Source organism: Rhincodon typus, chromosome 23, assembly GCF_021869965.1.
Source record: "Rhincodon typus isolate 14 chromosome 23, sRhiTyp1.1, whole genome shotgun sequence".
In the NCBI taxonomy this organism is placed as follows: Eukaryota; Metazoa; Chordata; class Chondrichthyes; order Orectolobiformes; family Rhincodontidae; genus Rhincodon; species Rhincodon typus.
Window position 1 is genome coordinate 37,343,343 of NC_063354.1, and position 9,931 is coordinate 37,353,273.

General features: G+C 39.5%; 1 long non-coding RNA gene across 2 annotated transcripts; it reads left to right on the forward strand.

The window, feature by feature from the left end:
- The first annotated feature begins 6 nt into the window (after positions 1 to 6).
- On the forward strand, positions 7 to 9,931 carry LOC125485859. Of its 2 annotated transcripts, XR_007264575.1 has the most exons (3): positions 7 to 677; positions 3,887 to 3,932; positions 7,539 to 9,931. It is a non-coding gene; the product is annotated as an uncharacterized LOC125485859 (long non-coding RNA). The 2 variants fall into 2 exon arrangements; XR_007264574.1 differs by lacking the exon at positions 7 to 677 and having other exon boundaries at positions 1,279 to 3,932.

Sequence of the window (9,931 nt, forward strand, 5' to 3'; positions counted from 1 at the left end):
GACTTCCTCAAATGGAATAAAGTTGATTTAGACGTTAAGGTTATACTCCAGTCTGAGTCCTGTACAAATAAAACTCAGAAATTAATTTTTCCTCCTTTGCTTTCCTTATCCCTTCAATCTTCTGGTCCCAACTTATTTTCATGTCCAAATTACCAGTATTCCATTTCCAAGCATTTTGTTTAAGAAGAACTCGCTGTTTCACTATGTGGAAACGTAAACCATTTTTATTTGTCTGTTGAGACTGTGAAGTGAGAAGACTGCCCTCTTAGCTTGTGGCATAACTTGAACTTCAATTTTATAAAATCTTGAATTCCTGGAAATAATGTTTTTGATAACATTTACTGTCTGATCATCCATGATGAGAGCTTCCTGTGATGCTCTTGAGTATAGTGCAAATGCAAAATTTAAATTAAGAATTTCAATTCACTATGCACTTTCAAGATTTTTTTTTTAAAAGACACGTCTGCAAGATTGTTGCCTGAATCCTGAGGCACTTGGATCACTTAGTGACTTTTGATCTACAAGAATTTGAGGGGAGAGATATAAGACTCCAATCAGCTATGATCTTTCTTAATGGCAGAATTGGATCTACTTCTGCACCTCTTTCTGTGTTCTTAAAATTAAACACTGAGCAAGAGAAAATCTGTTCCGCAGTTTCAGAACTGGGAAGGCTACAGGTCAGTTGTGAATTACTCGTTAGCTTTGCTTTTAAAAATATTCGGGACTTTTTAAATGAAGATTTTAAGACATCTTATTGCAGGCGGTTTGTGGGTGTTCAATGCAGCCTTAATTTTTAAATATTCCAGTTTAGCTATTTATTGCACTTAAACCAGCCCTGTTGCTGTTAAACTCTGAAGAATAAACCTGTATTAGATCTTTGCTGCCACCTGGAGGTCACACAAGGTTTGAGCTAGGGTTTGGAAGCCATTTAGCAATAATGGAATGGAATAATTGGCACAGACTCAAAAATTGGCATCAGAATTGCAGTCTGTGCATGCACCCATGACCCTTTGGCAGTACAGATCCTTAACAATGAATTTGTGCATGCACAGTTGATGTCATTATGTTGTTTTCATAATCACATTACACCAGTTGGATGTGTGCATAAGGTCTTACTGAAGCTGTAACTCACTCGGATAGTAAGAACTGCCAATGCTGGAGTCAGCGATAACAGTGTGGAGCTGGAGGAACACAGGCCAGGCAGCATCAGAGGAGCAGGAAAGCTGACGTTTCGGGTCTGGACCCTTCTTCAGAAAAGGTCAGCTTTCCTGCTCCTCTGATGCTGCCTGGCCTGCTGTGTTCCTCCAGCTCCACACTGTTATCTATTACTGAAGCAGTAGTTCTGCATGTCGGAAGGAGTCAGAGACTGAGAATCCAGGAATGTGGATGAAGGCCCAGCGCAGTGGTATTTTCCACAAGGACAGGCCAGGAGTGAAAGCAATGCTCATGAAAATAGTACCAGTCAATGAGCAATGCAGCTGGTCAGCTCTTTGTGGTGGGTGAGGGAGTGATAGCAGCTGTAGGCTTTGAGCACCCAAGGGCTGGCCGAGAGGGACATCCTTCCGGTTGGAAAGTAGGTGCATCGGTCCCTAGACAGTGACATAGCATGGAAGAGGGGATAACTTGGGTGGGAGGGTCTTTGTGTTGGTTGCTTTGCCAAAGCAGCAGGAAGTATAGGTGGAGACAATGGATGGAAAGCTGGTTTGCGTGGTGGTGAGGTTGCTTCTTGAACTCCACAGTCATGTGATGAGGGTGCTTCCTAACAATGCTGTTGGGAAGGAAGTTCCAAGGTTCTGATAATGAAGGAAGGAACAAAAGACAAAATCAGATGGTGGGTGACTTAGTGACAGACCTCCCATACACTGGTCACTCTCATCCTTCTAGATGATGGTCACGTTTTCAAGGTGCTGCCAGGATTTTGTCACAGGGCCATAGAATTGTTGCGGTACCATTTATACAGTACAGCATAGGAACAGGCCTTTTGGTTCACCAAGCCTGCACTGATTCTGAATTTTTATTTAGACCTGCTACTTATGACCCATGCACGGTTTCTATCCTTCTGTTCACCTCCCATTCATATGTCTATCAAGATATGCCTTAAATGTTGGTAGTGTTTCTAACACCTCCACTGACGGTGCATTCCAGGCACCCAACGTCCACCAAGTGAAAAGTTTTCCCTGCACTTCTCCCCTCACCTCCCCCATCGCCTTGAACCTGTGTCCTCTTCTAGTTGACCTTTCAAGACCACCAGCATTTTCCTCCAGGTCATTTTAAAAAAAAAAGACAAGCAACAAAGGCCCCAGCACTGATCCCTGTGGAACACCGCTAGTTACTGATCTCCATTCTGAAATGCACCTTTCCACCGCTACTTTATCGTCTTTGATGAAGTTAATTTTATACCCATCTAGCCAGCTCACCCCGCATCCCATGAGACTCTACCTTGTGTACTAGCCTGCCATGAGGTACTTTATTAAATGCCTTATGGATAGGGTGAATCATTAAGGTCTTTTCCCCAGGATAGGGGAGTCCAAAACTAGAGGGCCTAGGTTTAAGGTGAGAGGCGAAATATATAAAAGGGACCTAAGGAGCAACTTTTTCATGTAGAAGGTGGTGTGTATATGGAATGAACTGCCAGAGGAAGTGGTGGAGGCTGATACAATGACAACATTTCAAAGGCATCTGGATGGGTACATGAATAGGAAGGGTTTAGAGGGATATGGGCCAAATGCTGGCAAATAGGACTAGATTGACTTAGGATATCTGGTCGGCATGGACGAGTTGGAGTGAAGAGTCCTGTTTCCATGCTGTATATCTGTGACTCTATGTGGACAACATCCACTGCCCTTCATTCATCAATCGTTTTTGTCACCTCTTCAAAAAAGTTGATGAGCCATGACTTCTGCTCTCAAACCCATGCTGCCTATCACTAAAAATCCATTTGCTTCCAAATGTGAATACGTCCTGTTTCTCAGTATCTTCTCTAACAGCTTCCTCACCGCTAGTATGTGGGCTGTAATTACCTGGTTTATCTGTTTTCCTCCTTAAAGGAACAACATTAGTATTCTCCAGTCCTCTGGAACCTTGCCTAAGGCCAAAGAGGATGCACAGACATCTGTTAAGGCCCCATCTATTCCCTACCTTGCCTCCCACAGTATCCTGGGATTAATCCCATCTGACCCTGGTGACTTGTCTATAGTAATGTACTTTGAGACATGTACCACTTTTGTCCTTTGTGTTGACCTGCCTGAGATTACTCGCACCTTTTCCCTAACCTCAGCGTCCCTCACATCCTGCTCTTGGAAGATATCAATGTAAAGTACTCATTAAGGATCTCACCCATTTCCCCTGGGTCTACACACAACCTCCCTCCTTTACCCTTGAGTGGGCCTAACTCTTTTTCTCCATGCAACCTCTTGCTCCTAATACATGTATAAAATGCCTTGGGATTCTACTTATCCTTGCTGGCCGAAGACATACCATAGCCCCTTTTAGCCCTCCTAACTCACCGTTTGAGCTCCTTCCTAATTTCTCTGTTTGAAATATCAATGTCACTGTCTAAATGAACATTATGATTTCGTGCCATTCCCTTTCCTTTACCCCATAACTTGCACGTGAAGTAATCTGCCAATAGTATCTCCAGGTGAGTCTTCAAGGGTCATCAAACAAGCTACAATATAGGGTCTTTGGCATTTGCATATTATAAAGTTGGAATCTTCAGAAGGAATTTAGTGCAGACGGATGTGATTCGGAGAGGATGTAGTACGAAGTGATCTCCATTAATGGCCAACATGCATGCTGTGTAACCAAACTTTGATTTAACATTAGTGGAATATACTGTGCAGCTTACTTCTATATTACTGTATGTAACATTTCATATCTCTCTTAGCCTTACAAAGGATGAGTCCAAAAGGCCAAAGTATAAAGAGCTTCTGGTGAGTTTAAATTATTTTATATAGCAATTTTTGCTCCAGTCCTAAATTTCCATTCTGTTTATTGTTGGAGCCAACGGGTTATAGCAAATCAGCATTGCTATCTTTTAGTTTTTAATACCAATCATATGACACTCAAAATAGTGAGTGATCAGCCATAATGGTGATGTGTGTAGCTCAGTTAGCGTTTGTATGAAATATCTTCTGTTGACAGACCACCCACTTTGTCAAATTGCAGTTTCAGTGGCACAGAATTTTTTTTGCCTTATGATCTTGCAGTTTTAAGGCTGCTGAAAAAGTTACCATCCACATTGGCTACTAAATTTAGTTCTGTTCTCAATTTCACGTGACGAGAAAGTCAATATTCATAAGTCCCCTATGAAAGCTTGCAACGCTATAATGTAAATTGGGTGGTATACCACAAAAGTAAGAATGATTTTTCTGAAGATTTTTCACATCAAAAACCATCTGTATGACTTTCATACTCTCTTGCTCACTCCTAAAATGAAGCACATACCATGCTGTTCGACCATATTAACCAAAGGCGATGATAATGAAAACTCTCCTGAAGTTACTAACAATGTGTTTGACTCTCGACATAATTTGAACTTGCATACCACCTGTCATGTTATAAAACCTCCCAAAGTGCTTCACAAGTGTGTGATGAAATAATGTTTTACACTGAGACTCATGAAAATAATAAGGCCAGGTGATCAACAGATTTGTTGAAGAGGTAGAGGAATGTTAGGAATCCAGGATCTCTTAACATAGTTGACAAAAGCTCCTAAATACCTCCCCAGAATAATTAAAGCAACAAACTTACAACAAAGGGTAATCCCATACTTATACATTTGTTCAAGCACTTTGGTAGACAGGAAATCTTCTAGAAATCACTTTTTGTAGTAGCTGGATGATCAGAATATGAATTACCTTTTACCACTGAGGTAAATCTTGTTCTTGATATCTTAACCACAATAGCAAAGCATATATCTGACATGGGACTGAAAGCTTGCAGATGAACCAGTCAAGTAGTGACATCACAGCAAAGCCAGCTACCTCCTGAAAGTCTAACGTCATCTCCAAACGACTTTGGGCATTCTTCTCTGCTATCCTGGTTCTAAAGTAAAATCTCTCTCCCAGTTACCCAATCAGTTGTAAATGCAGGGAAGATCCTCTGTGCTATGCCTATATGCCGACAGATTTGTTCAATCTTTGTTTGTTTGCTTATATGATAAAGCCTTGATTCTGTAACCACAACTGCCCCCTCATTGCAGTATATAGTGCCGTAAAAAAAAGTGCCGTATTTTCAAACATTGAATTCTTTAAGTAGAAAGCAAAAGTCTCAATGTTGAAAATATGACACAAATAAAGTAGCAATATTGTGATCTATTGACATTTTGTAGAGTGATCAGATTGTTTGTTCTGGGTATGCACACCAAATGGAGCTGCTGATTGAGCTGAAAGTTTACAGCTTTCTCTGTTCTTGCCTTGTTGAATAGTTGTCATTTCTAACGTTGAGAACATCCTAAATTTGAGGTGTCTTGAAAAAACCTGGTTGTGGTTGAATTTGTCACTATTCAGTGAATTAAGGAAGTTGGAGGTAGTACAGTGAACATTGTGCACGTGGACTTTCACAAGATTTTCAAAGGCATTCCATATACTAGACTGGCTAGCAAGATTAAACTTGAAGCTGGGTAATAGTAAATGTCTTTTGGTGTGAAGGATGTATAGTGGTGTCACCACAATTGGTCTCAAGACCACTGCTCTTTTTAATCTGTATTTTTGAATTAGGCCTGGATTTACAGGCAGTAAATGCAAAGCTTGTACTGGGTCAAAAATCAAATGTAAAGAGTAAAGAAGGTAATGTAGAGAGACTTTTGAAAGGGGCAGGCATATAGCACATTACCTTTCATGTAGAAAAGTGTTAAATGATGAATTTTGGATGGAAACGATGTCACGTACCAAATAGTGAATCTTTAGGGGAGATGAAACAACTGAGGAGTATTTGTACACATTTGGCAGAAGGAATTAAGGTTGCAATTTTTTTGAAAATTACATGTAGAATCCTTGCTTTGACATTTAGTACAAAAATTAAGCTGTAAATCATTGTTGTGCCTCACCTGGAATATTGAGTCCAATTCTAGGCAAATTTAGGAATATTATCAAGGCCATTGAAGAAGTGCAGAGAATGTTTCCTGGAATGGTACCAGGGATGAGGAACTTGACTTGGAGACTCTAGCAAAGGAGTTGTTCTCCAAATGAAGGTTAAGAGAAGAGTTGATGAGAGCGTTCAAACTGTGAATGGTTTTGATCGAGTAATTAAGGAAAGACTGTTTCCAGTATCGGGAGCTAACCAGAGGAGACAGTTTAAGGGACTGGCAAAAATGCAAATATTTTTGAAATGGAATGCGCTGCTTATTATGGTGGAATTAGATTCTGTAATTTTCACAAGGCCACTGAATAAATATTTGATAGGAAGGAATGGGGCATAGAAATGGTAGATATATATTTTGTAGAAATGAATGGGCTAATGGTATTATGACTAGACCATTAATCCAGCGACCCAAGTAATGTACTGGGGGCCCAGGTTAGAGTCCCACCAGGGTGGATGGTAGAATTTGAAATCGATAAAAATCTGGAAATTAAGAGTCTAATGATGACCATGAAACCCATTTTAGTTCACTAATGTCCTTATGGGGAATGAAACTACCATTCTTATTTAGTCTGACCTACATGTGACTCCAGACCCACCATGATGTGGTTGACTCTTTACTGCCCACTGGGCAGCTAGAGATGGGCAACAGATGCTGACCTGGCCAGTGAAACTCCTATCTCATGGATGAATTTTAAAAAAAGAAACTTTTCCCACTTGTAGAGGGTCAGTAACCAGAGAGCAGGTGGTTTAGAGGGAATTTGAAGTTTATCACCCTGAGGGTGGTGAATATCAGGAACTCACTGCCTAAAAGGATGGTAGAGGTGACAACATCAGACATTTAAGTAGTATTTAAGTGAGCACTTGAATTACCATAGCTTACAAGTCTATGACTGGAAAATGGGATTAGAATCATTGGATGCTTGATGACCATGGACATGCTTAGCTGAGGAGATTTGTTCAGTGCTGTAAAAATTCTGTGACTCTAATTTGTAGGGCTGTTGAGACAAGGCATGACAATGGGACTAAATTGTCAGCGTTCAAAGAACTGACATGGAACCAAATGGTCATCTGTGCTCTCTTGTTCTATGATTTCTATAATTGCTAGAATGTTCTCAGGTTAAATTCTTCTGTTCCTTCTTTAAAGTTATACTTTTGCCAACCTCCTCATCTGAATGACCATAACCAGGAAAAGCTCACGGCCAATGCTGCTGAAATCCCAAGCTCACTATCAGCATTGTCAATGCATGAATTTTTTTTGTTAAATGATGAATCTATCAATCTTTCTAAAATGCAGTAGATTTGCAGTTACCAGTAGAAATGTTTGCATTATCTAACACTAATCCAATGCTAATAATTGACTTTTGCTAAAAGATTGAATCATGTATGTGATGGATGTTTTTAAGAAGAGTTATGATGTACCCAAGTGAAAAATGCAATTGTTTTCATTTATTCAGAAACATCCTTTCATCTTGATGTATGAAGAGCGCAGGGTGGACGTTGCAAGTTATGTTTGCAGAATCTTGGATCAAATGCCCCCAACCCCTGTTTCCCCAATGTACGTCGATTGATTCTGCTGCTGAAAAGACAGCCTTAAACTGGCTGAAAGATATCAAGGTGTAAAGATTTGTTTTATGACACATTGCAGTGTTTCTATTTTTAACTTGCTCAAACAGACTGTGCAATAAAAATTGGTGTTCCATTTTATCCATGTCTGCCCACGATTGTCCATTCGAAAAGCATCCTTCTCATAGTACCCAAGTCGTCAAGAGAGTTTGTGGATGTTATTGCCTTTTCGGGCTAGATGTATGGAGGCTGCCAGTGTGTTCATTTCAGTCTGGATCTTGGTGGGATATTATGCAGCTGCTGGTGGGAAGAGTTTGAAGCTGGAGACATTTCGATACCGTACTGGAAAGACCAAGTCTTGGACTAGCTGTTCCCGCCATTGCATAGAATATTTTTAGTAGCACCCTCAAGACTCCTAAGTATCTGCGTTGTCTTCAACAAAAGGGAATTTGTACACGAACAGGAAACGTTACTCCAGTGCAGTCGCAAACACCTTGAGGAATTTTGCTTCACAAAGTGCAATAGATTTGCTGATTTTAATTCTGTTGCTTTATAGTTAGTGTCTATCATGGAGGAAAAGAAAATCTGTATTTTACTGTTAATAATGTTGAAGAGATTTTTAAATAAAGACATAACTGAACACTATGTCTTTCACCAAAAAAGTGTGTGGACTGAGAATTGCAAAGAAAGCAAAATTGATACACGAAAGATTTGCTGCAAAAAGGTATTTCCCCTGAAACAGAACTTTTATATGACTTAAATGTCATTCACTGTACAATATATTTGTAACTATTGGGAAAATTAGCCTAGGCACCTGAAGAAAGTGTTTTAATATTGTCTATTGAAATATACAGAAAAGAATAGTGAACTATGGTGTAACTTTGGGCAGAATGCTCGAAGAGTAAAGCATGCTGGAAAAAATAAGCTTGTGTTGAAGCAACGAATGTTTTCCTGTTTGTTAATCAGTCTGTAAATGTGCACATTGATGTCTTAGGATCTTAGACAAAAGCAGGCTATATATGGATTATGCAGTAAGCACCTGGCAGTGATGATCTTAAATGTTTCCCACCGACAGCTCATATTGTGGTTCAATGTGCTATTTTTTACCAGAAATTATTTATGCAAAAATTAATGTATACCTGTGACTGCTGTAAACCTTGAAGTCCTCCAGGTTTACCAGTGGTGTGATAACACCAATTGCCTACTAGTTTGGTTTAGTTATTGGTTGTACTTGTCTACTGAGGAAAATTGTTTAACGGTAAGAGGAGCAAATCACCAAGTCAAGATGTTAGGTGCAGTGTCTTCTGATTTAATGCAACGCCGCTGTGACTACCCAGCTCCAGAGGTGCTAAATGTCTGGAAGAATTCTGTTGCTTGAGATAGCTACAGGATGGTTTTAATTTTACCTACATGTGATCCAGGACTTGTGCTACACAGAGAGAATTCTTTGTGAGATTCTATTTTTCATACAGTGTCTGTTGAGAGTATGCTGGTTTTTCGGGGTGCGGGGAGGTGTGATTGTTTCTTGCAAGTTTTTGTAACAGACAAGTATATCCAGTAAGTATGTCCATTGTAGACCCAGTAAGTCACTAAAGTTATAAAATTATGCAGAATTTTTGTTCCTCTTGTCTGCTTTCATGACTGAACACACAAGCCCATCTGCCCACCCCACCAAAAATCCCTTATGACCCACCACCAGCCTTGCTTGGCAATTCATTAATGTGTTCAATTCTACTGGTGAAGAAGTGAACTTGATGTGAATGTCAAGGGACTTCGAACTTTTTGAGTGGAATGCCTGTAAAAATTGGCAGTTTATTCCTATATTAATCTTAGATTATAATCTATTAAGGGTGAGGAATATATTACAGTGTATCTTTAAAAAAAGGTGTATAATGGTCACAAACTGTGAAAATAGAATAAGAACTGTACATTGTGAACTTTGGTTAATTTTTCTTTCCTGTACCATAGAAAATGTATAAAAAATATCAAAGCTGATGTGCAGGGATAATGCCTTACTTGTCTGTGAAAATGGAGCTCGCTGAGTATCATCACCATTGCATTATTTTACAGAGCTCATGGATATTTCTTATCCTGTATACTGGTTTGACTTCTTCCTATATTTAAAACATTATAAATGGAATCTTAAGTGTTCATGTAATAGTTCTATACTCTTGCCTGCAGGTCAGTTGTAATAAAACTAGAACGTGACTGTGACCTTGTTCTTGTTTTGTAAGATCTGAAACACACAATTGCAAAAATAAACTCAATTGAAATACTGGAAAAA